The 27,617-nt window shown below is 39.9% G+C and overlaps 1 pseudogene; it reads right to left on the bottom strand.

Moving 5' to 3' along the window:
* Positions 1-456: 456 nt before the first annotated feature.
* Positions 457-20,703, bottom strand: LOC103246557 (septin-7-like; annotated as a pseudogene).
* Between the last annotated feature and the right edge of the window lie 6,914 nt (positions 20,704-27,617).

Below are 27,617 nucleotides of genomic sequence, written 5' to 3'. Positions count from 1 at the left end.
CAACCCTTTTGTCAAACAATTTGGGGGAGAAGGTAAGAAATCCAATTATGGTGAGTTAACTGGGGAGAATGTTATGAAGTTGCTAAATCATAATTATGAAATTAAGTCATGGAAAATGTACTGAAAAAATATTGCTAATGGATATAGACTGTATCCATCCATATAAAAATATTTATCCATGAAAACCATTGTGTTTGGAATGCATGGTAATGGGGGATGACTTTTTAAATGTTATTCTAATGTTTTTTTAATAAGTAGGAAAACAATTCTTTAGAACGTTAATAAACACATTTCTTAGTAATCCGCTATTAGTTACCTCGAAGAGTTCTGTTGCTCTAAAATACATTGTTGAGCTTCCCAGTTTGCTTTCTCATCCTCAAAGTGATGACATTTTTCCTCTAATTCTCTGTGCTGTGCTTCCAAATTATTTTTCAGTTGCTCATGGTGCCGCTGGAGCTAAATGACAGCACAATATATATCCCAAGGATACTGCCTTCCTCTGACGCTTTTGTCATTAACTTCAATGATAATATTACTATCCACCACAGCAAGAGGTAAACGGTCCCATAAAACAAAGTATTCTTGTTCAAATACATCTCTGTAGTCCTCACAGATTCAAGAATAAAAGTTACATTACTCAACAGATTAGCCAAAAAAAAAAATTACTTTTGATAGTTTTTAGTTTTTATAGGCCATTTAACAACTATTTAGTAAATTGCCAACACCACTAATGTAAACAATAAATAAAATTAAATTTTCTCTTTAAAGTTAGGAATATTCAAGCACATACTGGTCAAATTATTTACTAAAAATCACTACAGAAAGTTGTCCCATACTTCGCAGGGAAAAAAGGTAAAAAATATATTAGCATTTGAGGAAAAAAAAGGAGGCTAGTGACTAGCCTGCCTACTTGATCACGAACCAACTGTAACAGTACCTAAAGCAGGGAATAGTATATTTGCTAAGCTCTAACTTTGGAACTTCAAATCCAGGTGACTAGATTTGTATTCATCCATGCATAGCCTTTCACAGTTCTGTGGCTCCTGGAAGTATCTAACCAGGTATTTTATACAATCCAGAAATTCTTCACTGGTGAGGTATAAGCATTTCATTATTCCAAGGTATTTGTCTACACAATGCCATTATTCCACATACCATTTTTAGGGCCAAAGTACTTAGAAAACCATGATAAATTAAAATATAGAAAATTATGTTGATGTGACTTTTCGGTTGGTTTTTATCATTTTTAATTGAAACATAATTGCACATATTTCTGGGGCACAGCATGCTATTCTGATACCTGTAAACAAATACGTAACGAACAAATTAGGGTAATTAGCACATTTGTCAACTCACACTTATTTTTGTGTATTGAGAACATTCACAATCCTCTCTTCTAGCTATTTGAATATAGACCAAATTACTGTTAACTACAGCCACCCTACAATGCTACAGAATGCTAGAACTTATTCCTCCTATCTAACTGTAATTTTGGTTGGCTTTTATAAAGACAAAAGAAATACATTTTTGTCTGGCAATTAAATCATAACAGAATGAATTCTCTCCTTTCTCATCACTTGTTTTTTAAGAGGGAAAAAAATTACATAATATGAAAACCAGTTAATTAAAAACAATTTGAAATAAGGATTGTGTTATTCATCTCGGTAGTTTATACAATTCTTTATTATATACACTAGCTAATCTTCAAAGTTAACTATAAAGTTGAATTCAACATTAAATCTCCCTAGGCATTTTGTAAGTCAACTACTTAAAACACTGATACTTTTTATCTTTCCTGTGGACGTGGTAGCATGTTTTTAGGGCCTCAGATTACGTTAGTGTATGTACAGGGATGAACCTACCTTTATCTTTTTAACACGTTTATTTTCTTCTTCATCATGTGTGTCTGGAAATTCATATATTTTAATTTTATGATCTTGGATTTCTTTTATTATCTAAAATGGAAGAAGTAGTCAGCAAAAGAGCACCATACATAATTGATACATTAGTCTCATGTTTATTGCATGCTTCTTAGATTCCTATATGGCTCCTTGTTTCCAGATCCTTTACTGTTTTTTAATAATGCAAAGTTTTAATCTAAAATCAAATTACTCTGCTGTTCTTTTTTTTTAAAACTGTAAAGTGGATATATAAACACCAAATCCAATTACTTCAGAAGTGTTAAAGTCATATAGCTATCATACCAAAAGAGTTCCAAAACAGATGTAAAACTCCAGAAAGGGATTTCTCTGATTGACTTCCACAATAATGACAGTAGGTCATTTCTTTACAATGACTGAGATTCTTCCTTTAGATATAAATCCCCAAGTATCTTATTTAGTTGAATAAACAGGGCTATACTCACGTAAAATTTTTAGTAGAATCTGGCAAAAGTAAAGTAAAACTAAGTACAGCACTGCTCCCTGCACATTCATCAGAAAAATCCTTGCATGTACATGTGCATACACACAAACTGAGGAGCAACAGGCATAAGATTAGGGAAGGACACAGGGAGAAAACACACCCTAGAATTAATAAGGAGAAGGCAGAAAACTAAAGAAGACAACTTATTAATAACATCAGAAATGACCTAGTTCATAAAATTGTCATGTCCAAAATCACTCCAAATTCTAAACAGAATACAGACATCCAAATACTTTTCAATTACCTATCCTTCTTTGAGCCCATAACAAACCCATGGCTAATATACCTAAAACTAGCTTCCTTGCCTATACTTATATTTTGGTGCAATTTTCATGGCAAAGCTTCCCAGCAGCTATAAAAGGACCCTGAACAAATTGTGTTACCTGGTTATTATACTAGATAGAAGTAAACAGAAATAAAGTTTTCACTGAAAAAAAATAGGATCACACATCTTTTACAATTAGGGTATGTACCTACATATATATTTTTTTAAAAAAAGAATAAACAAGGCGACAAATACATAATGAAGAGAAAAATGAGTAATAGTAGCCAGCTCTAAAAGCAGTGGTTTTAGTCAGAGGTTGTATATTAAAATGACCTGAGTACAACCACCAGAATGTCACTAATTTGAAAGAAGAGGTCACTTCATATTCATCTTTTTTCCCTTTAAGTTAGAAGTAAAAATCCAAATCAAAATATTATATGATAGTATTTGACACTTAGAAATAGCACATTAAAAAATAAAAATGGGAATGGGTAAGTATAAAACAGAAAATACTAGATACAGTAAAAACAATGTACTAAAACATTCTGAAAATTTATATGAATTTAGCACAACTTCAAAGCAAATTTTAACAGGCTTTTTATGAAAGGTTTCAAGGTACTCTGAAATGAAATGCATATTGAAAAAAGTGAAAAACAAATATTTTGTTACAACAGGACTATATGGACAATAGAGTTAATTACAATCTATTTTTAAATATTATACAGTTTTTGTGGTTTAAACAATATACTACTGGCCAAAAAATAAAGACTACTGGAATAGAGAAAGGTTCCACAGTTGACCCTACTTTTCATAAAATGTAATATATAACGAACCAAACACAATTAAATTAGAAACACGTGTGACTGTGTAACTCACTATTATTGAGACAACAAGACATGAGTCTAGAAAAACAGTTTAGTGGTCTTCCAGCTAGCTCAGTCATACAGCATGAGACTCTTAATCTTAGGATCATGGGTTTGAACTTAAACTATAAATATATAACTTACACTATAGTTATAATATTAGTTATAACTTAAACTATACATATCTAATATATTTATATTAATATAAATATAAATATTTAAGTTACAACTTAAACTATAAATGTCCCATGAAGTGCACGAAAAAAAAATTAGGACATAAGCAGCAAAAGAGAAAATAGAAAAAAAATTGTGAAAACAAGAGAGAACTAAATAACCGTAATAAGAAGAACCCATATCAATAAATATGGGCAATACCAAGTACTACTGGTCAAAAAGACAAAGGATTTGAACAAAAAGGATTACAAAAAGGGGCAAAAAAACTTTGTTTTTAAAATGTTCAGCCTTTCTGAAAAATAAAAGGAAAAGATGAAGAATGATTAGGTACCACTTCATTCCAAAAAAGTTTTCAAAATAAAATAACAAACCATGCTGGCAAAGTCACAGTGAAACAGATGTATGCCTTATAAAATGAATTTGTTTTATTGGGAAAGCACCATGACAAAATGGGGAGTGGGGAGATAAAGACCCATAAAAACAATCACAGCCTTTAAAAGAATAATCCTCTTCCTGGGAATTCATTCTAAGGAAATAATTCTAAAGAGTATGGGGAGAAATTGCCCATGTGGGGGTGTTATTAAAGAACACTTAAAACAGCCATATTTAAAAACTGACAAAGGATAAGGATACTATGATAATGAGTAAGAGCTTTGAGGTGAAAACTAAGGCAGAAGATTCGAAAGTTATTTTTAATACAGTATAAATGACAATACAGTAAAGCAGTAAGAGGAATGGATTGCAACACATTATACTAAAAATAGTAAAAACTGCAAATTGTGAGAATGGCATAAGAAACCTGAGTTAACACATCCTGCTCACCTGTTTTGTAAACTGTTGGCATTCCTCTGGTGTGAGTGTCTGCTTTGGCATTAAATGAAATGATACTCACTTTTTCATGCAAGTGCTTCATAAACTCAATATCCAATGGTTTAAGTCTGAAATACATAGTATTTAATATGACTGAATTGATCAGTTTGAGAGAACAAGAGTCTTCACATCCCCAATGCTAAGTTAACACATCCTACTTTATTTACTTATCAGAAACACTGTGAAGATGTATTAGGCCAGCAAAAGTTAGGTAGAACAGGACTTCAAGAAGCATTGGAGTGGCCAAGGCTTTGACTCCTGCCCTTGAACCCTGGTCACAGGTTTTTCGCCCTAAAGAGGAATTGGAAAAACCAGAAAGGCTCCTGATAGAATTTCCTAGAATTATCTCTATATTTATTACTCAAAATTTACAGGGTTTTAAAATTTTATTTATTTATTTATTTATTTATTTATTTATTTATTTATTTATTGTTTTAAAGACAGGGTCTCTCTCTGTTGCCCCAGCTGGAGTACAGTGTTGTAATCTCAGCTCACTGCAACCCACCTCCCAGACTCAGGAGAACCTCCCACCTCAGCCTCCTGAGTAGCTGGGACTACAGGTGCACACCACCATGCCTGCCTAATTTTCATACTTTTTTTTGTAGATACGAGGTCTCGCCAGGTTGCCCAGGCTGGAAGATTTATTTTTAATGAAAAATGGTAGTCCTCTTTCAACTCCACATTCAGTTCTTGCTACCAACTATCTTCCTCTGACAAGATGCTCACAAGATAATCTCCTTCAACATCCCTTTTATTCATTACAATCTGGCTGCTGTCTCATTTGCCTCTATACTTTCAAGAAGCTGACTAAATACTTCCACCATGGTGCTTACCATTACTTATTCTCTCATAAGCTCTTTTTCCTTAGGATAATTTCCAGGATCCTCTTAGTAAGCTAGTCCCTTAAGAGGTACAGTCTTTAGAATCCCCTATCAGGCCTTCTCTTCTTACCCTACATTCAGTACAATGATCATGACTATAATAGATTTTAATTATCTTCAATTGGTCAATTGACTCTCAAATCTTCATACACAGCCCATATCTCACTGTTAAGTTCCAGATTTGTGTTTACCTAGTGGATATGCTACCCAGGTGTTCTATGGGCTCCTTAAAATCAAAAGCTTATCTGAACCCCATTTTCCCTCTTCTATGCTTCCTATCTCAGTGAACGGCACCACAGTCTACCCAATTACTTTATTTTATTAAACAAATTTAAATGTTTTTTAAAATTTAAATTATTTAATTTACTTAAATTTAAATACATTATTTAATTTTTAAAATTAAATAAAGTGTGAAACCTAGGATTCCTCCCCTCCTCTAATCCTCTTCCCATATATATAGTATGTGTATAGATGTATGTATGTAAGTATGTATGTACATCTCCATTTCCATTACTTAAGGCCACCAAGACCTTTGGAATGAATAACTATAATACAAACCATCCATACTGAAGTCAGAGTGGTCTTTCTAAATCTAAATCTTATTGAGTTATGCCCTGACCAAAAATCTTATTAAAGGCCAGATGCCTTAATTAGTATGGACTACGAGGCTTGTGAAGACATAGATTCTCCAGCTGACCTTATCTCTTAGCATTCCTTGCTTTTCTTTTGCCTCCTACTTCCAATGTGCCGGCCTTTTTGAACTTCTTACAATTCCTTGAAAGCACCACACTTTGACATCTGGCCACAGGCCACTACCTTGGCTGGAACACCCTCCATTATCATCCTCCTTCTCCTTGGCCTGGCTAATTCCTATTTATCCTTCAGGACATTGGCTTACGATCCAATTTCCACTGGGAATCCTTCTCTAACCTAAGACTAGGCATATTTCTATGTGGTCACAACACCTAATGTGCTGTATAGTAACTGCCTGCCTGTATACAGATGCTTCCTCACTAACTATGGTTCCACTTAACAATTTTTCAACTTTCTGATAGTGTGCAAGATGCGTTGAATAGAAACCATACAATCATTCTGTTTTTTACTTTCAGTATAGTATTCAATAAATTACATGAGCTATTCAAAACATTATTACAAAATAGGCTTTATGTTAGATGATTTTGCCTAGCTGTAGGCTATGCTGTAATGTTTAGCAGGCAAGGTGTATCAAGCATATCTTCAACTTATGATGGTTTATGTAACCCTGTCTCAAGTTGAGGAGCATCTGTATTTGTTTCTCCCATCTTCTCACTGAAATACCCTCCACAGTGAGGGCCTTATCTCATTCATCCGTATCCTCAGCACCTAGCATGGTATCTAAAACTCGGGAAGGTGCCCAAATATTTGTTGACAAAAAAAGTAAGCTGCTGTGATTTTCCTTATGTCCTTTAGTAATTCTAAATGAGAACCAAAGTCCTCAAATCTAGAATATACTGTGGACTAAAATTTAATGTTTCACAAGAATAAATGAAGACACTAGAAATATTCTGCAAAAGACTACCATTCTAAAGTGGCATTCTTTAACTTTTATAAAAACATGAGAAAAACAAAATAAAGGTCTCATTCTCTTATTAATTTTATTGAGTAATACTAATAATTGAATTGACTGACATTTTAAAATGAAGAAAGAGAAACATATATATTAAAATTGGGGGAGTTAGGGCCCTAAGACTAATAAGATAGTCCAGTCCTTTTTATTAACAAAGATGACTGTATATCTTCACTGTGGTGCTGAGGCTGACAGGCAGAAAGACAGAGACAGTGAGAGGGAGAAAGCAGACATGGAGAATTCAGAGAGTTGCCTCCTGTTCTAATTCTCCTTGTCTGAAGTCCCTGGAAATTTGACACTGGCATTCAGGGAGCACAATGAAAAAAAAGTGTGTGGATGGAATAACACTGTTTATATTATCTGTAAACTGTGTTCTTGCCTCATTAGTGTTAACTGAAAGAACCTATCCATTTTTATTTATTTTTTTGACAGGATCTTGCTCTGTAACCCAGGCTGGAGTGCTGCGGTGTAGTCATAGCTTACCATAGCCTCCAATTCTTCCACTTCGAATCCGGAGTAGCTAGGACTATGGGAGTGTGCCTCCACATCTAACTAATTTTTTTTTTTTTTTTTGAGTTTCGCTCTTATTGCCCAGTCTGGAGTGCAATGGCACAATCTTGGCTCACTGCAACCTCTGCCTCCCAGGTTCAGGCGATTCTCCTGCCTCAGCCTCCTGAGTAGCTGGGATTACAGGCATCTGCCACCATGCCCAGCTAATTTTTGTATTTTTACTAGAGACAAAGTTTCACCATGTTGGCCAGGCTGGTCTTGAACTCCTGACCTCAGGTGATCCACCTGCCTCAGCTTCCCAAAATGCTGGGATTACAGGCATAAGCCACTGCATCTGGCCTGAATCTATCCGTCTTTGAAAAAAAATTTAAGTTTTGTTTCTTTTCATTAATCAGTATATAAAACACTAAATATAAATGCCATGAAATATTCAATCTCAGATTTCTAAATTGTTATGGGTTTTCAATTTATACTCATAACAAATTTAAATTGTCACTGCCTTATTATTATGTCAGATACAAATCTGCTTATTAATCAAGTGACAAAACAATAGAGTTTAATCTAAATTTTATTTATTTATTTATTTATTTATTTATTTATTTATTTATTTTTGAGACGGAGTCTCACTCTGTCGCCAAGGCTGGAGTGCAGTGGCCGGATCTCGGCTCACTGCAACCTCCGCCTCCTGTGTTTAGGCCATTCTCCTGCCTCAGCCTCCCGAGTAGCTGGGACTACAGGTGCCTGCCACCTCGCCCGGCTAGTTTTTTGTATTTTTTAGTAGAGACGGGGTTTCACCATGTTAGCCAGGATGGTCTCGATCTCCTGACCTCGTGATCCGCCCGTCTTGGCCTCCCAGAGTGCTGGGATTACAGGCTTGAGCCACCGCACCCAGCCGTTAATCTAAAATTTTAATAAATCTTAAGGGCATTTAATATAAAGTATTAAAATCCAAATAACAAGATTTTATATTTAAACACAAAACAATACTTGCTGAATATTTATTATAATATCCCAACTTTTAAAGAGAAAGATATTTAAAAATAAACATGACAAGGAAATTAGGGAAGTCAACTTCTTAAATATAACCAAAGGGTCAAAAAACATTTAGGTCAGTTTAAAAGTTAAACTTTAGGAAAAAAGGTAAACCTTGTAAAAGTCTCATTAAATTTCAGAAGCCTACAAAACATCAGCAACAGAAAACATTTAGTTCACATGTATATTACAGTCTGGTTGAATTTTTTCCTCTGTCCATTTAGTTTCATATTGGCTGGGCTTTTCATCAAGAAATTTAGTTTTTAAATCTTGTTTTTAAGCAATAGCAAATCCTTTGTCATAAATAGAAGATAAACCCACACTAGAGAGAAAAGACTATTTAACCTCAAAGTCTACAGCATAATAAACAACTACAGGACAAATGACAATTTTTTTTTGTATGTATGTATATATTTCTAAGGGAAAAATCCTTCTGTATAAAACTCACTGGATGATACCAATTTTTCTAAAAGTGGTAATCAACACTAGAAGGATAAAACACCATTTTAAAAATCATGTCTCAAGTCAGCTTTTTACTTTAATAACAATTACAAAATAGTGAACAATGCACATGAAGCAATAATAGTTGAAATCACAAATTAGCCATGCATGCAGTTCATACTTGGTAGAGGGAGGTAGGAGGCACTGAAAGTACACTGTTGGACCAATTTATAATTACTCTAAAAAAAATCCCTCTAAAAACGGAAGCTAGGGACTACCCAGACAAGATGGAAAGGTTCTCATTCATTTATTAGACTGCATAGAATTTCAGTCTGTAGTGAGGAGGGTATCTGGAATGCTGTACATAAAATTCTGTGTCATATTCTTTTTTTTTTTTTCCTTGAGACAGAGTTTTGCTTTTGTTGCCCAGGCTGGAGCACTGGTGAAATCTCAGCTCACCGCAACCTCCACCTCCCGGGTTCAAGCGATTATCCCGACTCAGCCTCCCTAGTAGCTGGGATTACAGGTATGTACCACCACGGCCGGCTAATTTTGTATTTTTAGTAGAGAAGGAGTTTCTCCATGTTGGTCAGGCTGGTCTTGAACTCTCGACCTCAGGTGATCCACCCACCTCAGCCTCCCACAAAGTGCTGGTATTACAGGTGTGAGCCACTGTCTCCAGCCTCATATTTTTTTCACTTAATCCACAATATCATGTACAAATAGGCAAAACTTTGCTCCATTTCTAAAAATAGTTAAACTGAGAAATTATTGAAAGGTACCTTTTTATGTATAAGATATAGCAATTTTAAACATCTTACCCCTTGTGACAAATAAGAAATGGCACAAAGCCACTATATATCATCTGAATATAATTTTTTTTTTATTTTAGAAAAGCTTTCATTTCCCATGCAATTTTAAGAAATAAAATTTTCACCAAGGGGATGGGAGGAATGTGATTTCATGAGAATTACTAAACTTGGAGAGAGTCCAGAAGATCTAAAATAATAATATTGGTTATAAGCTGACAAATTGTATTGACTTAACTGCAGGTTAAGATTTCACTCAGCTGGCTTTCAGGAAAAGACCCTGACAAGGTAAACGAGAAAGATTTAAAAACATAAATTCAAGAAGCTACACAAATATTCATGAAAAGTTATACAGTGTGTGGTATTTTTGAGATTACTTTTTTTGAGCCTTTTAAGTCAAAGAGTCAGTTTAGTGATTTAAATATGTAAATTGAGAACACCATAAAATGATAGACTGGATTAAGAAAATGTGGCACATATACACCATGGAATACTATGCAGCCATAAAAAAGTATGAGTTCATGTCCTTTGTAAGGACATGGATGAAGTTGGAAACCATCATTCTGAGCAAACTATTGCAAGGACAGAAAACCAAACACTGCACGTTCTCACTCACAGGTAGGAAGTGAACAATGAGAACAATTGGACACAGGGCTGGGAATATCACATATTGAGGCCTGTCATGGGGCGAGGGGATGGGCGAGGGATAGAATTAGGAGAAATACCTAATGTAAATGATGAGTTAATGTATGCAGCAAACCAACATGGCATATGTATATATATGTAACAAACCTGCACATTGTGAACATGTACCCTAGAACTTAAAGTATAATAATAATAACTGAAATTACCTCAACAAAAGGCAACACCAAGTAGTTACAAACACGTACTACCCAATCCTGACTGAAGGTGGGAGTCTTCAGTTATGCAATGGTCTAGGGCACAGCAAAAAAAATAAGAGTATTAGACATAAAAGAAGAAACATTTTTAACCCACTCCAATCCAACAGTGCAAAAATATAAGTATATAATTAAGGCTCCCTTATCCATCTAGAGTAATAATGGGCATTGACTCATCTATTTAAAAAAAAAAAAAAAAGAGAGAGAGCAAGAAGCCAAAAATAGAAGAGAAAGGTATACTTGAAGGAATTGGTTTTCACTACTGTACTGTGAGTGTTAGATAACTTAATGCTATTCAGCCTGATGCTGCTACAATTCTTTTGGGGGGGAGATGGTGGAGTTACAATTATCAGGTGGCTGAATTACATATGCTGAGTTACTTACCCAAAGGAAAAGACTGAGGAAGAATAATTGGAAAAATCTGCATTTGTCAATGACACATATATGTACTCAAAATGAAAGGGGAAGTACAAACAACAAAAAAGGGAGTACGGGCTAACTATAACAAACAGAACAACCAGATCAGATTAATGTCTAGATATTTAGGTCTTATGTTCTAATAAACAAAAGGTTAGTACTGACAATATGATACCTAAATGACATGTCTATGACAGCTACGGTGAAACAGAAGCCAAATAGATTATTGTAGAAAGAAATGGCACAAGAAAACATTGGCATGCAAGTGCTTTTGATAACCATCTCTTATGAGACTTATAATAAATAGCATCTTTGAGTTTATTTTGAATATGTCTAACTGGGATGGCTGCTTCTCTTTATTTGGTAGTTCAATTAGTAGCAGGGTGGTCAACATGAAAGCTAAATTTGCCACATTGAGACCTCAAACCATGGTGGCAACACTGTTTATTTCCGTGAAGCAGGGAAAATCCTTATGAATGAAGAACTAAGGAGTAAAATCACTGTTAGCTTATACAGGACTTAAAAAGGCTTTTCAACTAAGACATTTCTATATGAAATTTGGTACTTTATAATGGGTATAGTCATATATATGTCACGAACTTAAAGATTACTAAAATATGCACATAAAGGTAACAGTAAGCAGCAACAACAACAACAAAAGGAATCAGAAGTGTCAAGGTACTGACCCATGTTCTGAAGGAGCAATGAAGTATAAACAACACTGCACCGTTATCAGGCATCTAACGTCTGTCCACTCGTGATCCTGCATTTAGGTAGTCCTCAGATTTACTAGCAATGTAATCGATAACAGGCTTCCAGCTAAAGAATGCAAACAAACAAAACAAGTTGCAATTCTACATATGAAGTAACTGATGACTGTTAAAGGACAATAATCAAAATTTTCAAACAGGCAAAATGAATTTACCAGTGGAAGATATGTCAAGTTATTCTATATAAAGGTTCAAAAATATAAATTATGTTGAATAAATCTTTATTCATTATTTCAAAACCTTCCAAATGAAAGAAAATAAACTATATATTATCGAAACACAGCTAAATAATTAGCATATTATTTGCACTAATAAGTGTATTGGTAACTTTATTTCACTGAAGCAGTGAAAACCAACTTGGGTTTTTTAATAATGACTGACTTTTTTCTTTGGGAATATATTACTGGAAAAATGTAGATTATTAGATACATTACTTTTATAGAATATATTGGCAACACTTCATAATATGAAAACAATTATATTCAGTTTCAAATTTCAAATGAGAGATTACTTTAAATAATACAAAAACTTCATGATGAACTTAGGAGTTTTAAGAGTTGACAGAAAAATACCTCAAAAACAATGTGAATTCAAACAAAAATAAAAATATTATTTATAAAATACTAAGATAATTACTTCAGACTAACATTTCATAGTTGTTTTCTTCACTTAGGACTTATGGAAAAACTGAAGGTCTAAATATCAGGTTTAAATTAGGACTGAGATAGAATTTATACAAATGGATAAAACTAGAGCAAACAGTTTTAAATTTCTTACAATGAGAATTCTATCTAGCTACATTATTTTAGAGTATGTCTTAAAAACAATTTTATGATAGGTATTAACTCCATTTTATAGAAAAATAAATGGGTCCAAAGAAGTTAAACAACTTGATAAAGTTGCAAAGTTCTTATACAAACCCAAGTCATGTTACTTGAAGTTTGATGACCTTTGCTAAGATGAGAAGTGACTACAGGCTGCTGCACCATTTAATGAAAAGTGCATATCTAGAGTCTAGCCCCATGCTCTATACAGTGTGATCTACCATCCAGCAGCATCAGTATCACCTGGGATCTTGTTAGAAATGTAGAAATACAGCCCATCTCAGACCTACTAGAACTACATTTAACAGGATACCCAGGATTGGAATGCATGGCAAAGACTGAGAAGCAGTAAATTAGATCACATACACCTTGGAAGTCTTACAGAATTGCTATTGCCATTCAACTACGATATGGTATTATCCCACTGACTAATATAGAACACTCTATTTAAATAACAATAGCTTTTCTATGAATCGTGTTTTTTCTACATTGTCCAGTGCAATTTTCTGCAATGATGAAAATCTTCATATATGTGCTGCACAAAATGGCGGCCACTTGCCACATGTGGCTGTTGAGCACTTGAAATGTATCTGGAGCAGATGAGAGATTGCATTTTTACTTTAATTAATTTTAATTGATTTATACATGTGGCAAATGACTATCATGCTAGATAGCACAACTCCAGGGGAACTGGTTACTATGTCACAGTGTCATCTCTAGGAGAGTCCTTAGGACAAATTTGGAAAGCTCTAGTCAAGATAATTCTTCTGATTAACTGTACTTCTCCTTTTTTATTTTAATTTTATGAAGTCATATCTACTATCTTACACTGGCTAAGGGCAAGTTTGCATCTTACCTCTAAGAAAGCATAATAAAAGTTACAACGTGTGCTTTGTGTGTATTAATATTATTCCAGCTTATCATCAATTAACAATACTAATATCCATACCTGTACAGTCTTTCTAATTCTATGAGAAGGACTTGGATACTCTGGAGAATACAAATCTGTGAGGAATAATGAGTTGATTAATGTCGACTTTCCCAATCCAGATTTGCCTAAAAGAAGGAAAAATATCTGTTAAACTCACCCACTTTACCCAACCTTAAATACACAACAGATGCTAGAATCGAACTGACTTTATGCAAGTACTCCTTGGTGAGACAATGAAATGACATTAGAAAATATGCCACAAAGAATAAGTATCTTGTCCTCAGTTTCTTAGCTATCAAATTAAACTCATGTTTCCAAGGATTCTTTTCAGCCTTTTAATTATACCACTTATATTCATTAAAATTAATGTATCTAATAATCTACATTTTTCCAGTAATGTATTCCCAAAGAAAAAAGTCAGTCATTATTAAAAAACCCAAGTAGGTTTTCACTGCTTCAGTGACTAAAGTTTTTCTTTATTAACAGACAATAATGAATGAACAATAAACAAGAAATCATGCAGCTATAAAAAGCAAAAATCTGCTAATACAAAGATTAATCACAATGAACATCTCCATATAAAATTCTAAATCACAAAAAATACTTTCTAATTTAGCCACCCATCGGCCTAAATATAAGGGTGTTTCTCCACAAAACAGAATCCAAAAAATCTTAGGTAACTACTTATTCTACTGCTTCTACTTGAGGTAGGAGGTAGATACAAAGGAAGCTAGGGCATGATTCCTACTCTGATCACATACTCTTTTTTGACCCTCCATGTCTAGTCCAATACACACAGTCTAGTGTATAGTAACTACTATAAGTATACCAAAACATAAATGGCTTCAAGGTATATATAACCTAAGTTTAGAACAAATTATAAATCATATCATGATAATTAACATGGCACAGAGTTAAACTCTTTATTGTTAATAATAATTCACTTAGCATAATAGGCATGTTTAGCCTAAGTAACTGATGTCACAATACTTCTATGTCTAGGAGGAATTCTTTTTATATTAGCTCTCAAAAGAGATAAGATCCTTTCCATGTGGTTTGGGCTTGCCCCTTTAACTGAGAGCATGCCACCTTTTACTAGAGGTTGATGTATAACTCAACTCAGAGTTGAGGATGAAAAGTGGGGATAATAACACCTGCCTGTAACCTGGTACATATCATATGATGTTGATTTATTTATTTGTGGAGTCAGGATCTTGCACTGTTGCCCAGGCTGGAGTGCAGTGGTACGATCATGGCTCACTGAAGCCTTGAACTCCTGGGTGTGGTGGTGCACACCTGTAGTCCCAGCTACTTGGGAGGCTGAGGCAGGAGAATCACTTGAACCCAGGAGGCAGAGGTTGCAGTGAGCCGAGATCACACCACTGCACTCCAGCCTGGCGACAAAGCAAGACTCTATCTCAGGAAAAAAAAAAAATTAAAGTAAAAAGTTCTGGTATCTAAAATGAGCAAAATCACCAGGCACAGTGGGTCACACTTGTAATCCCAGCACTTTGGGATGCTGAGGTGGGTGGACCATCTAAAGACAGGAGTTTGAGACCAGCCTACAGTGAGCCGAGATTGCACCACTGCACTCCAGCCTGGGAGACAGAGTGATAATCCATTTCAAAAAACGAATTAGCCAAGGGTGGTAGCATGCACCTGTAGTCCCAGCTACTGGGGAGGCTGATGTGGAAGGATTCCTTGAGCCCTTAGGTCAAGACTGCAGTGAGCCATGATTGCACCACCTCACTCCAGCCTGGACAACAAGCAAGACCCTGTCTCAAAAAAGACACACACACACACACACACACACACACACACACACACACACACACACACCAGAAAACAGGACAGAACAGCATCATTTCCTTATCATTAGTTTGAAGGAAGTGAATTGCCTGTAAAAGTTTCCATTTTCAAAAAAAAAAAAAGCATTAAAATACAGTGTAAGGCCAGGCACGATGGCTTGTTCCTGTAATCCCAGCACTTTGGGAGGCTGAAATGGATTGCTTGACCCCAGGAGGTGGAGGCTGCAGCGAGGATTGAGGCTCAAGCGATCCTCCTGCCTCAGCTCCACAAGTAGCAGGGACTACAAGCGCGTGCCACCATGCCCAGCTAATTTTTTGTATTTTTGTAGAGACAGCATTTCACCATGTTGCCCAAGCTAGTCTGGAACTCCTGAGCTCAAGTGATCCGCCGGCCTTGGCCTCCCAAAGTTTTGGGATTATGGGCGTGAGCCACTGGTGCTGGCCCAATTACTTTCTTCAATTTGAGCATGAGCGCTGGAAGAAACGCTCTCACTTGCATATAATTTTTTAGAGACAGAGTCTCCCTCTGTCATACAGACTGGAGTGCAGTGGCGCAATTTCGGCTCACTGTAACCTCAACCTCCTGTGCTTGAGCGTTTATATAATCTCGGCTCACTGTAATCTCAACCTCCTGGGCTCGGTCGCATACACACACACACACACATATACACACATACATATATACACACATATATACACACACACATATATACAGATATACATATATATTTGTTTGTTTAGACGTTGACTCAGTCTGTCGCCCAGGCTGGAGTACAGTGGCGCGATCTGGGCTCACTGCAACCTCCACCTCCCGGGTTCAAACAATTCTCTGCCTCAGCCTCCCGAGTACCTGGGATTAGAGGCGCCGGCCACTACGCCGGGCTAATTTTTGTATTTTTAACAGAGACGGGATTTCACCATGCTGGCCAGGCTTGTCTTGAACTCCTGACCTCGTGATCCACCCGCCTCGGCCTCCTTAAGTGCTGGGATTACAGGCGTGGGCCACCGCGCCCTGCCGATCGCTTATATTTTTAAAAAGATGTTTTCTTCGTTTCCAGGCCCCTTCTACCCTGCTACAAAGTTTCAAAGCCTTAATGCTATTGCAAAGGGCCTTCAGAGGTCAAGCTCGGGGTGCAGCTCCCTAATGAGGGGCAGCCTCAGAGGGGGCCTACCCTGCCCAGGATGAGCGGCGCCAGGTAGCGGGAGACGATCCCCCAGGTCTCCGGGCCCTGGCTGGGGAGGTGTTGTGGGGGGCAGGTACCCAAGCTCAGAAGAGGCGAGTGCGGGGCTGCTGACCGGGCTGCAGTTGGCGCTGGCCATTGAGGAGCTTCCGCGCGACCGTGCGATCGTGCCCGCCAGGCGCCGGCCGCTTGGTGCCCAGCGCCTGCTGGCTCTGAGTCTGGCCTTTGCTGCGCCAGGCCAAGTCGTAAAGCTCCTCTTCTTAGCTTACGGACTAGGCTGCCAGGCCCAAGCCTCGGGACACAAAAAGGCCCGCTCAGCGGCCGGTTACAGCCTGCCAGGCCACCTGTGGCCAGACATCCGCGCATGCGCTCCTGGAAGCCCCCCCCCCGCTCCCGCAGCCCTGCCGCCAGTTCCGATTGGCTCCGCGTAAGAGGCGGTCCTCGGTGACGTTACAGGGGCGCGCCTTTGGCGACGCCGTACAGGTGGGCTTTCGGCGACGTCACACACCCGGGCGTTAGGTAACGTCACCGGCAGTTACAGTACCTGGAGCTGGGCGGTCTTCTCAGTGTGGAGTCTGGTAACCACTACCTCCCCGCCAGGTCTTGTGTGTTGCTGGCTGGAGAAGGGTAGTTGAAAAACTCAGACTGAGCACAGTGTTTATGTTGATCAAAACTAGAAAACCGTCCGGGTGCGGCCGAGGCGGGATGATCCCTTTAGTCCAAGAGCAGCCTAGCAATATGGCGCGACCCGATCTCTGTAGTCCTACCTCAGCCCCCCCAGCTACTTGAACCCCAGGGTTCAAGGCTCCAATGAGCTATGATCCCACCACAGCATTCCAGCCTGCAAGACCGAGGTAAATCCTGTCTAAAAAAAAAATTAAACGATCCAAGTGTGCAACAGAAAGGGACTGCTTAAATAAAACATGAGGCTGACTGGGCCCTGTAATCCCAGCATTTGGGAGCCCGAGGCGGGAGGATGGAAGGCTTGGGCTCAGGAGTTCGAGACCAGCCTGGGCAACATGACGAAACCCCGTCTCTACAAAAGATACAAAATGTAGCTAGGCGCGGTGCTGGCCTCCACTTTGGGAGGCCAAGGCAGGTGGATCACCTGAGGTCAGGAGTTCAAGACCAGCCTGGCCATGGTGAAACCTAGTCTCTACAAAAAATACAAAAATTAGCCGGGTGTGGCAGTGCATGCCTGAAGTCCCAGCTACTCGGGAGGCTGATACAGGAGAATCACTTGAACCTGGGAGGTGGGGGTTGCAGTGAGCTGAGATCTCACCACTGCTCCCCAGCCTGGGTGACACAGCGAGACTCCAAAGTTTAACACCAGCTTAGGCAATGTAGTGAAACCCCGTCTCTATAAAACAAACAAAAAACCCAGGCGTAAATATGTCCACCTGTGGCCCTAGCTACTTAGGAGGCTGAGGCAGGAGCATCACTTGAGGCCGGGAGCTCAAGGCTGCAGTGAGCTACGATCATCCCACTGCTCTCCATCCTGAGCAATAGAATGAAAGCCTGTCTCTAGATAGTTAGCTAGCTAGATAATTGATACATAGTTTTCTTTCTTTCTCTTTCGTTCTTTCGTTCGTTCTTTCTTTTGACAGAGTCTTGTTCTGTCACCTAGGCTGGGGTGCAGTGGTGTGATCTTGGCTCACTGGCTCACTGCAACCTCTGCCTCCTGGGTTCAAGCGATTCTCCTGCCTCAGCATCCTGAGTAGCTGGGAATTAAAGGCACACACCAGCATGCCCAGCTAACTTTTTGTATCTTTAGTAGAGATGGGATTTCACTATGTTGGTCAGGCTGGTCTTGAACTCCTGGCCTCTTGATCTGCCTGCCTCAGCCTCCCAAAGTTCTGGGATTACAGGCATGGGCCACCGTGCCCAGAGGATACCTAGTTTTCTTTTTCCTTTTTTTTTTTTTTTTGAGACAGAGTCTCGCTCTGTCGCCCAGGCTGGAGTGCAGTGGCTCCATCTCAGCTCACTGCAAGCTCCGCCTCCCAGGTTCACACCATTCTCCTGCGTCAGCCTCCCGAGTAGCTGGGACTACAGGTGCCCGCCACCTCCCCCGGCTAGTTTTTTTGTATTTTTTAGTAGAGATGGGGTTTCACCGTGTTAACCAGGATGGTCTTGATCTCCTGACCTCGTGATCTGCCCATCTCGGCCTCCCAAAGTGCTGGGATTACAGGCTTGAGCCACCGCGCCCGGCCCAATACGTAGTTTTCTATCAGAAATTTTTTTCCTAGATTTGAACATGTTTTTCTAAAGTAGCATTCAACATATCAGCATTTTACAGTGTTATTAGTTGCTAATATGATTTTGTTTTTTCTGAAATACAGTATCCTTTACAAAAGCAGTTTTGTCTTTCAAAGCACATAGATAGGTCCTCAAGTGAATTTGTCTGATGTTTATGACCTTAGTACCATTTTGTCCACTTGATTGAAATGGTAATTTCAGGTCACTATTGGCCTTAGAGGAAGAGCCCAAAGGCAACAAACAAAGGTGCTGGCGTCCAGTTGCATTCTAGAAGCATTTTTGCCTTCACTTAAGGTTTCCCTTGATGAACATAGAAGTACTGTATGTAGAATTGACCCAGTGCTGCCCTGGCAACTTTGTATGTTAGGCCAAATTTACATTTCTTACCTTCATGAGAGGCACCCTGGTGGGCTACTGGAGTTACACATGAAGACTTACCTCAGCTGCACTGTCCAGAAATGCAACACGGTCCAATCAAATAACATTCTCTGAGCGAGTTTGTTCAGCTGTAAAACAAGAATAACAAGTATACCCATCTAAAAGGACAGCTTATTGTATCTGAGTGGTCTTTTATTTTCTATGAGACTGCCTTTAATGCAGTATTTCCATTGCCATACCATATTTGTTTTTGGTTTTATTTATTTTATTTATTTATTTATTTTTTGAGATGGAATCTGTTTTTGTTTTTGTGATGGAGTCTCACTGTTGTCACCCAGGCTAGATTGCAGTGGCATGATCTCGGCTCACTGCAACCTCTGCCTCTCAGGTTCAAGTGATTCTCCTGCCTCAGCCTCCTGAGAAGCTGTGATTACAGATGCCCACCACCACACCTGGCTAATTTATTTTTTTTTTTATATATATATATATACACACACTTTTTTTTTTTTTTTAAGTAAAGATGGGATTACATATGTTGCCCAGGCTTGTCTCAAACTCCTGACCTCAAGTGATCTACCCACCTCGGCCTCCCAAAGTGCTGGGATTTTTGGCATGAGCCACCAAGCCCAGCTTGTTTTTAAAAAAGGATTTCTTGGCCAGTCTCAGTGGCTCACACCTGTAATCCCCGCACTTTGGGAGGCAGAGGTGGGCAGATCAACTGAGGTCAGGAGTTCGAGACGAGCCTGACCAACATGGAGAAACCCTGTCTCTACTAAAAATGCAAAATTAGCCAGGCGTGGTGGTGCATGCCTGTAATCCCAGATACATGAACCCCTCAGACCTGAGGATGAGAAACCTTGCCTCAGTTCTTCCCAGGTGATCAGCCCAGGGGTAAGGAAGGAGAGGCCGGAAAAGAGGACCCAGGAGAAGGGCCCCCTCCTGGAATTTGAGGCCCACTCCCTCCTGCCCTGGCCTCTCGTTTGTTGAGGACTCCTCCGTGCTCTGCCCCACTCTTGGAGCCGTGATGCATGAGGGGCTGCATTTGAGTACGTGCCTGTGTGGCAGCCCTAAGCCCAAAGTGGGGAGGCTCACCTGCAGGGGATCAGAGTAACATGGCAGGAAGGGCGGGTGAAGGCCACCCTGGAACCACGCCTCTCTGCCCCCTCATGTCACTCGGGTGCACTCCTCCCTCACCTCACTCAGGCAGTGGCATGAGTTCAATGGGAATGATGTCCTGCTCCCTTTGCTGCCTCATTTTAGTCTTGGGGCTACCATAACACTTTCCCTTCCCCAGCCCTGCCAACCTGGTGGGACATTGGACTTCCCTCTCCGAGGGTCCTGGGGACAGGCCCATTCTGTGTCATACCCGCAGAGAGACCCTTTTTTTCTCCAGGGCTTGAGGATCAGCCAGGTTTCATGAGTTAAATGCAGATCTGAATCGTATCAAGTTGAGATTGGGGTACACACGCTCCTCTACTGAAAAGTAGCGAGGGATTCCAACTTAGTGAGAGGGAGAATGGGGCAGAAGCAGACCAGACAAGGAGTGATCACCTGGAAAAAGCCTGCCATCAAAGGCCTGGGTGAGTGCTGGGTGCAGTGGCTCACTCGTCAGCACTTTGGGAGGCTGAGATAGGTGGATCACTTGAGGTGAGGGGTTTGAGTCCAGCCTGGGGAAATCCCATCTCTACTAAAAATACAAAAATTAGCTAGGCATGCTATGCTCTTGTAATCCCTGCTACTCAGGAGGCTGAGGCAGTAGAATCGCTTGAACTGGGGAGGCGGAGGTCGAAGTGAGCCGAGATTGTGCCACTGCACTCCAGCCTGGGAGACCGAGTGAAACTGTCTCAAAAAAACAAAAACAAAAAAACAAAAGAAAATGGCCTTGGCAGAAGGACTGGCCTGGCAGTGCCTTCCCTTGAGTTTCTCCTGGGTAGGCCTCTACCATGAGGAAGTGCTTTCTTCTTCCTGTCCATGGCCCACAGGAAAGGAGTGGGTGCTTCTAAGGGGTTTCGTGGGGCACTGTTGACAGAACTGGAAACCACCTTCAGGTGGAATTTTTTGTTGTTGCTGTTGTTGTCGAGATGGAGCCTCGCTCTGTCACCCAGGGTGCAGTGCAGTAGCGCAATCTTGGCTCACTGCAACCTCCGCCCCACCCTGGGTTCAAACAGTTCCCATGTCTCAGCCTCCTGAGTAGCTGAGATTATAGGCATGTGCCACCACGCCCGGCTAATTTTTGTATTTTTTTTAGAGATGGGGTTTCACCATGTTGGCAATGCTGGTCTCAAATTCCTGACCTCAAGTGATCCACCCACCTCGGCCTCCCAAAGTGCTGGGATTGCAGGTGTGAGCCACCGTGCCCAGCCCCTTCAGGTGGGTTTTGAGGCTTCACTACAATACTAGTTTCCCGTGGCTGCTGCAACAAATTACCACACACTAAATGTCAGTGCTTTTGATAAGGTGAAACAGGTTAGCTTGTGGGGCTTTTGTTGTGATTTTGATTTATTAGATTATTTAGTTTAAAGACAGTAATGCTCAGGTGTTATAAAATTATAAAAACGATCTTCACATTTCATAATTTTTTTTTTGAGACAAAATTTCACACTTGTTGTTCAGGCTGGAGTTGCAATCTCGGCTCACCACAACCTCCACCTCCCGGATTCAAGAGATTCTCCTGCCTCAGCCTCCTGAGTAGCTGGGACTACAAGTGTGTGTCAGCACGCCAAGGTAATTTTTGTACTTTAGTAGCGATAAGGTTTCACCATGTTGGCCAGGATGGTCTTGATCTCTTGACCTCGTGATCTACCTGCCTCAGACTCCCAAAGTGCTGGGATTACAGGTGTGAGCCCCCACTCAGCCCACATTTTATAACTTTAAAGCAGTTTAGTGGTAATTGCCTTAGGGAAAGACACTTTTGTTGTGATATATAAGTATGATATTCAAGCTATTCTGATGATAGACCATTGGTTCTGTTTGATTTTAATACTCCCCGTGCTCTTGACTTTTTCTTTTTTTCTTTGAAACAGAGTCTTGCTCTGTCACCCAGGTTGGAGTGCAGTGGTGCAATCATAGCTCACTGCAACCTCCACCACTCAGGTTCAAGTGATCCTCCCACCACAGACTCCCTAGTAGCTGGGACTACAGGCGATTGCCACCATGCCTGGCTAATTTTTGTATTTTTAGTAGAGATAGGGTTTCACCATGTTGGCCAGGCTGGTCTCAAACTCCTGATTCACCTGCCTCAGCCTCTCGAAGTGTTTGGGTTACTGGAATGAGCCACTGTACCTGGCTACCTTTTCTTAACTTTTTATAGCTGTTACATTGTTTGAATCTTAAGTAAATAAATGTTAGCTGAAAAGATACAGTTCAGGAGAATCTTCTGCTTCTGTTACTAAAAAAATTATTTTTATAAGTCCATTAAGGTTACACTAATGTTTATGTTTGGAAAATAGTACCTTTTCCGGCCAGGCATGGTGGCTTATGCCTGTAATCCCAGCACTTTGGGAGGCCAAGGTGGATGGATCTCCTGAGTTCAGGAGTTCAAGACCAGCCTGACCAATATGGTGAAACCTCGTCTCTGCAGAAATACAAAAATTAGTCGGGCGTGGTGGCAGATGCCTATAGTCCCAGCTACTCGGGAGGCTGAGACAGGAGAATTGCTTGGACCTGGGAGGCGGAGGTTGCAGTGAGCGGAGATCCTGCCACTGCACTCCATCGTGGGTGATAGAATGAGACTCTGTCTCAAATAAAAAAAAAAAAAAAATTACCTGTTCCATTTAGTACTATCTGTATTAAATAATATTAGCTATGTTTTTCTGGCTTTATAATGTGGTTCAGATTTCTGTAGAAATTCTGGCTGTATGTACATTACCTTAAAGTAATGGGGTATTTCTTGTCTTTTCTTTTTTTTCAGCTGGAGTTTCGCTCTTGTCGCCCATGCTGAAGTGCAATGGTGTGATCCTGGCTCACTGCAATCTCTGCCTCCCAGGTTCAAACGATTCTCCTAGCTCAGCCTCCTGAGTAGCTGGGATGACAGGCACCTGCCACAACACCTGCCTAATTTTTGTATATTTAGTAGAGACGGGTTTCACCATGTTGGCCAGGCTGGTCTTGTACTCCTGATTTCGTGATCTGTCTGCCTTGGCCTTCCAAAGTGTTGGGATTACAGGCGTGAGCCACCATGGTCAGCCTGTCTTTTCTTTTCAAAGCCACCCTTGATGAAGAAATGTAAAATATGCACCAGTGAATATTACTTTGCTGAATATTGCGTAGTGAATATTAAGTATTTATTCTCACCTTTCAGACATGAACTTAATGAATTCAACACGTGAAGACTTACAACTTGATAAACCAGCTTCAAGAGGTAGGTCTTCAGTCTTAAGTCAGATTAGAAGATTATGTGAAATAATTATTGAATGCTTAGCAATGAGTTTTTTAATGGTACCTTCCACATGAAATACTATCCCTCTAACTTTAAATTATGTTCCAGGACAGGAGAATTCATCTTGTCAAATTTCTAATACTCTCTAGAACCATAAACTCATTTTCTTTTTATTAACCCATTACAAGTACATGTAAATGTTGCATTTATGGGTAGACAGAACTAAAAGAACGATATTTGTCCTACTTTTGAGGTGCAAGATTTATCTGATATAATGCATTGAACAGTTTATTATTGAAGTCTACACTAGTCAACTGAACAAGCATTCATCAAATGTCCACAATACCCAGGACATAAGAAGTTTCCTTTTAGAGTATGGAGCTATGCATATCATCTCTTAATTGTTAGTTGTGGTTTGAAAGAAATATAAATATAATTGATTTTCTTGTTTTGGCTCTGGAGTGCAGACAAAAAAGAATGGAATCACACTGTTTAGATTTCCTAAAATGGAAGGACTGCCAGCAAGATCATATCCCTGGTCTCCCCTTAGCAAATGGCACCTGCTAGCTGTTCACTGTTTTTTTTTTTTTTTGGAGATGGAGTTTTCCTCTGTTTCCCATGCTAGAGTGCAGTGGTGTGATCTCAGCTCACTGCAAGCTCCACCTGCTGGATTCAAGCAATTCTCCCTGCCTCAGTCTCCCAAGTAGCTGGGATTACAGGCACCTGCCACCATGCCTGCCTAATTTTTTTATTTGCAGTAGAGTTTGGGTTTCACCATGTTGGTCAGGCTGGTCTGGAACTCCTGACCTCAGGTGATCTGCCCACTTCGGCCTCCCAAAGTACTGGGATAACAGGTGTGAGACAACCTCTCCTGCCTGCTAGCGGTTCTTGAGCACACTGAGTTCTGCTTTTTCCTAGCTTTAATGAATGTCTGGTTCTTCCTTTTTTTGTGCAGTGTATGTCAGCATTGTTTCAGTATTATTTCTAAGATTCTGGATCTTAGAAATAATATTAGTCACAGGTGCCAGGTGTGGTGGCTCACACCTGTAATTTCGGCATTTTGGGAGGCTGAGGTGGGCAGAGCATGAGGTGAGGAGATCAAGACCATCCTGGCTAACACGGTGAAACCCCGTCTCTACTAAAAATACAGAAAATTAGCCGGGCGCCTGTAGTCCCAGCTACTTGGGAGGCTGAGGCAGGAGAATGGCATGAACCCAGGAGGCAGAGCTTGCAGTGAGCCGAGATAGTGCCATTGCACTCCAGCCTGGATGACAGAGCAAGACTCCATCTCAAAAAAAAAAAAAAAAATTAGTCACAGGAAAGAAAAATATTGCCTATTTTATAATAATAATATTTAATAACCCAAGTTATTAAACCCATTAGATTGAGAAAACTTGTATTCCTGTGATTTTGTTAGTGAAGGAAGTATGGTATGCCGGAATCACTAAATTATGAAAGATGGTGGATCAGCTTTTTTGCAAAAAAATTTGGTAAGTCTGTTTTTTTCCTCTTCAATTAAATTATAATACTGAGTAATGTTTTTTATAATGTTGTTTTATTTAGGAAAGTAAAAACAATGAGTAGGACTCAGCTCCAGTTTTCTGTTCCTGTTTTGTTTTTGAGACAGAGTTTCATTCATATTACCAAGGCTGGAGTGCAGTGGTGCTGTCTCGGATCACTGCAACCACCACCTCCCAGGTTCAAGTGATTGTCCTGCCTCAGCCTCCCAAGTAGGTGGGGTTACTGGCACCTGCCACCATGCCTGGCTAGTTTTTGTATATTTAGTAGAGATGGGGTTTCATCATGTTGGTCAGGGTGGTCTCGAACTCCTGACCTCCGGTGATCCACCCACCTCAGTCTCCCAATGTGCTGGGATTATAGGCACGAACCACCATGCCCAGCCTCTCATACTGTGTGTTTTTTGTTTTTTTTTCTTTCAGATGGAGTCCAGGCTGGAGTGCAATGGTGCGATCTCGGCTCACTGCAACCTCTGTCTCCTGGGTTCAAGCAATTCTCCTGCCTCAGCCTCCTGAATAGCTGGGATCACAGGCATATACCACCACACCCAACTAATTTTTTTTTGTTTTTTTGTAGAGATGGGTTTTCACCATGTTGGCCAGGCTGGTCTTAAACTCCTGACCTTAGGTGATCCACCTACTCTTGGCCTTCCAGAGTGCTGAGATTACAGGTGAGAGCCACTGCACCCGGCCATGAGTGGATTATTTTTATGGTTCACCTTTTAGACTATAGAGAATAACTTCCTGATGTTGCCATGGCATTTGTAAACTGCCATGGCATTGGTGGCAGTGTAGCAGTGAGGATGACCAGAGGTCACTCTCATCGTTATCTTGGTTTTGACTGGCTTTTATATTGCAACCCCTTTTATCAGCAAGGTCTTTATGACCTGTATATTGTGCTGACCTTCTCCCTCACCCTGTGACTTAGAGTGCCTTAACCATCTGGGAATGCAGCTTAGTAGGTCTCAGCCTCATTTTACCCAGCTCCTATTTAAAATCGAGTTGCTCTCATTCGAACGCCTCTGACAAGTATTGCTGCTTTCTCTAAGGTTCCTGAAAGGGAGAGAGGAAATCTTAGCTTTTTCATGGCTGTGACCCATTGAAAGTATTGAGGAAATATTTACTACTTCCAGCTTCATAATCCTGCAGTCATTTGGCACCTGTGAGTCAGGTGTGGGGGGAACTGCCCCATACATTCTAGAGCATTCAATCTGGTGGGGAAACATGTAGTAAGTAGGAGATATTTACTATGTAAGGTGTTAATGTCTGGGATAGAATTAAGTAGAATAAGGGAATGGTGAAGCAGGGGGTGTGATTGGGGCAGCCTTGAGGATATGTGAGGAGCACATTCTGCAGTTGGCCTCACCTCTTTCTAAAACTTCCACTTTTCACTCTCAACTTCAACAATTGGTTCTTGTTTATTTTATAGAAAGTTTGCTAGAATTAGGTTTATATATTTTCTTGTTGAATTAACAGAACAGTTTTATTTAACATCACTGTCTATTGTGACTGAAAGCCTCTAATCCTTTATTATTATTTGTTTATGGGCATATTTGTTTTTACAGCTATGATAACTATTTTATTTTGTGTGGTTTCTCAAAAACACGTGTTTCGTATATCAAAGAGTGTGTATACTAGAGTCTTTCAGATTTGGTGCTAATAACATTAAGAATTTAAGACAAGTCTTGGGATGTTAGAGGAAAGCCAATCTAAGAACAAATAAATAAATTATTAATTTATTTTGAGTTGACATTTAAGTTGAGGTGTGGAGATGGAGGAGACAGTTGGATAAATGAGTTTGGAAGTAAGGAGAAAGATCTGGGAATAGATAGAATTTTGGATTTTATAGTGGTGTTTTGATAGCAATTGTTGATATCACCAAAATAATTCATCAGTGAGTTCCGTGACAGCTCCCCCACCTTTGTTTTTAAAGAAACAGGGTTGGCTGGATGCGGTGGCCCATGCCTGTAATCCCAGCATTTTGGAAGGAGGATCACCTGAGGTTGGGAGTTCGAGACCAGCCTGACTGACATGGAGAAACCCCATCTCTACTAAAAATACAAAATTAGCTGGGTGTGGTGGTGTGTGCCTGTAATCCCAGCTAACTGGGAGGCTGAGGTAGGAGAATCACTTGAACCCAGAAGGCAGAGGTTGCAGTGAGCCGAGATCGCACCATTGCACTCCAGCCTGGGCAACAAGAGTGAAACTCTGTCTCAAAAAAAAAGAAAAGAAACAGAGTCTTCTTATGTTGTCTGGGCTGGACTAGAACTCCTGTTCTCAAGTTATTCTCCTGCCTCAATCTCCTAAGTAGCTGGGGCTACAGGCACATGCCAGCATGTCCAGCTTTGAGCCATTCCCACCCATCATGTTGCAAAATATTTAA

The sequence above is a fragment of the Chlorocebus sabaeus genome, chromosome 28, assembly GCF_047675955.1.
Source record: "Chlorocebus sabaeus isolate Y175 chromosome 28, mChlSab1.0.hap1, whole genome shotgun sequence".
Classification (NCBI taxonomy): domain Eukaryota; kingdom Metazoa; phylum Chordata; class Mammalia; order Primates; family Cercopithecidae; genus Chlorocebus; species Chlorocebus sabaeus.
Note: the sequence above shows the minus strand (reverse complement) of the source record. Positions and strands in the feature narration are given on the sequence as shown.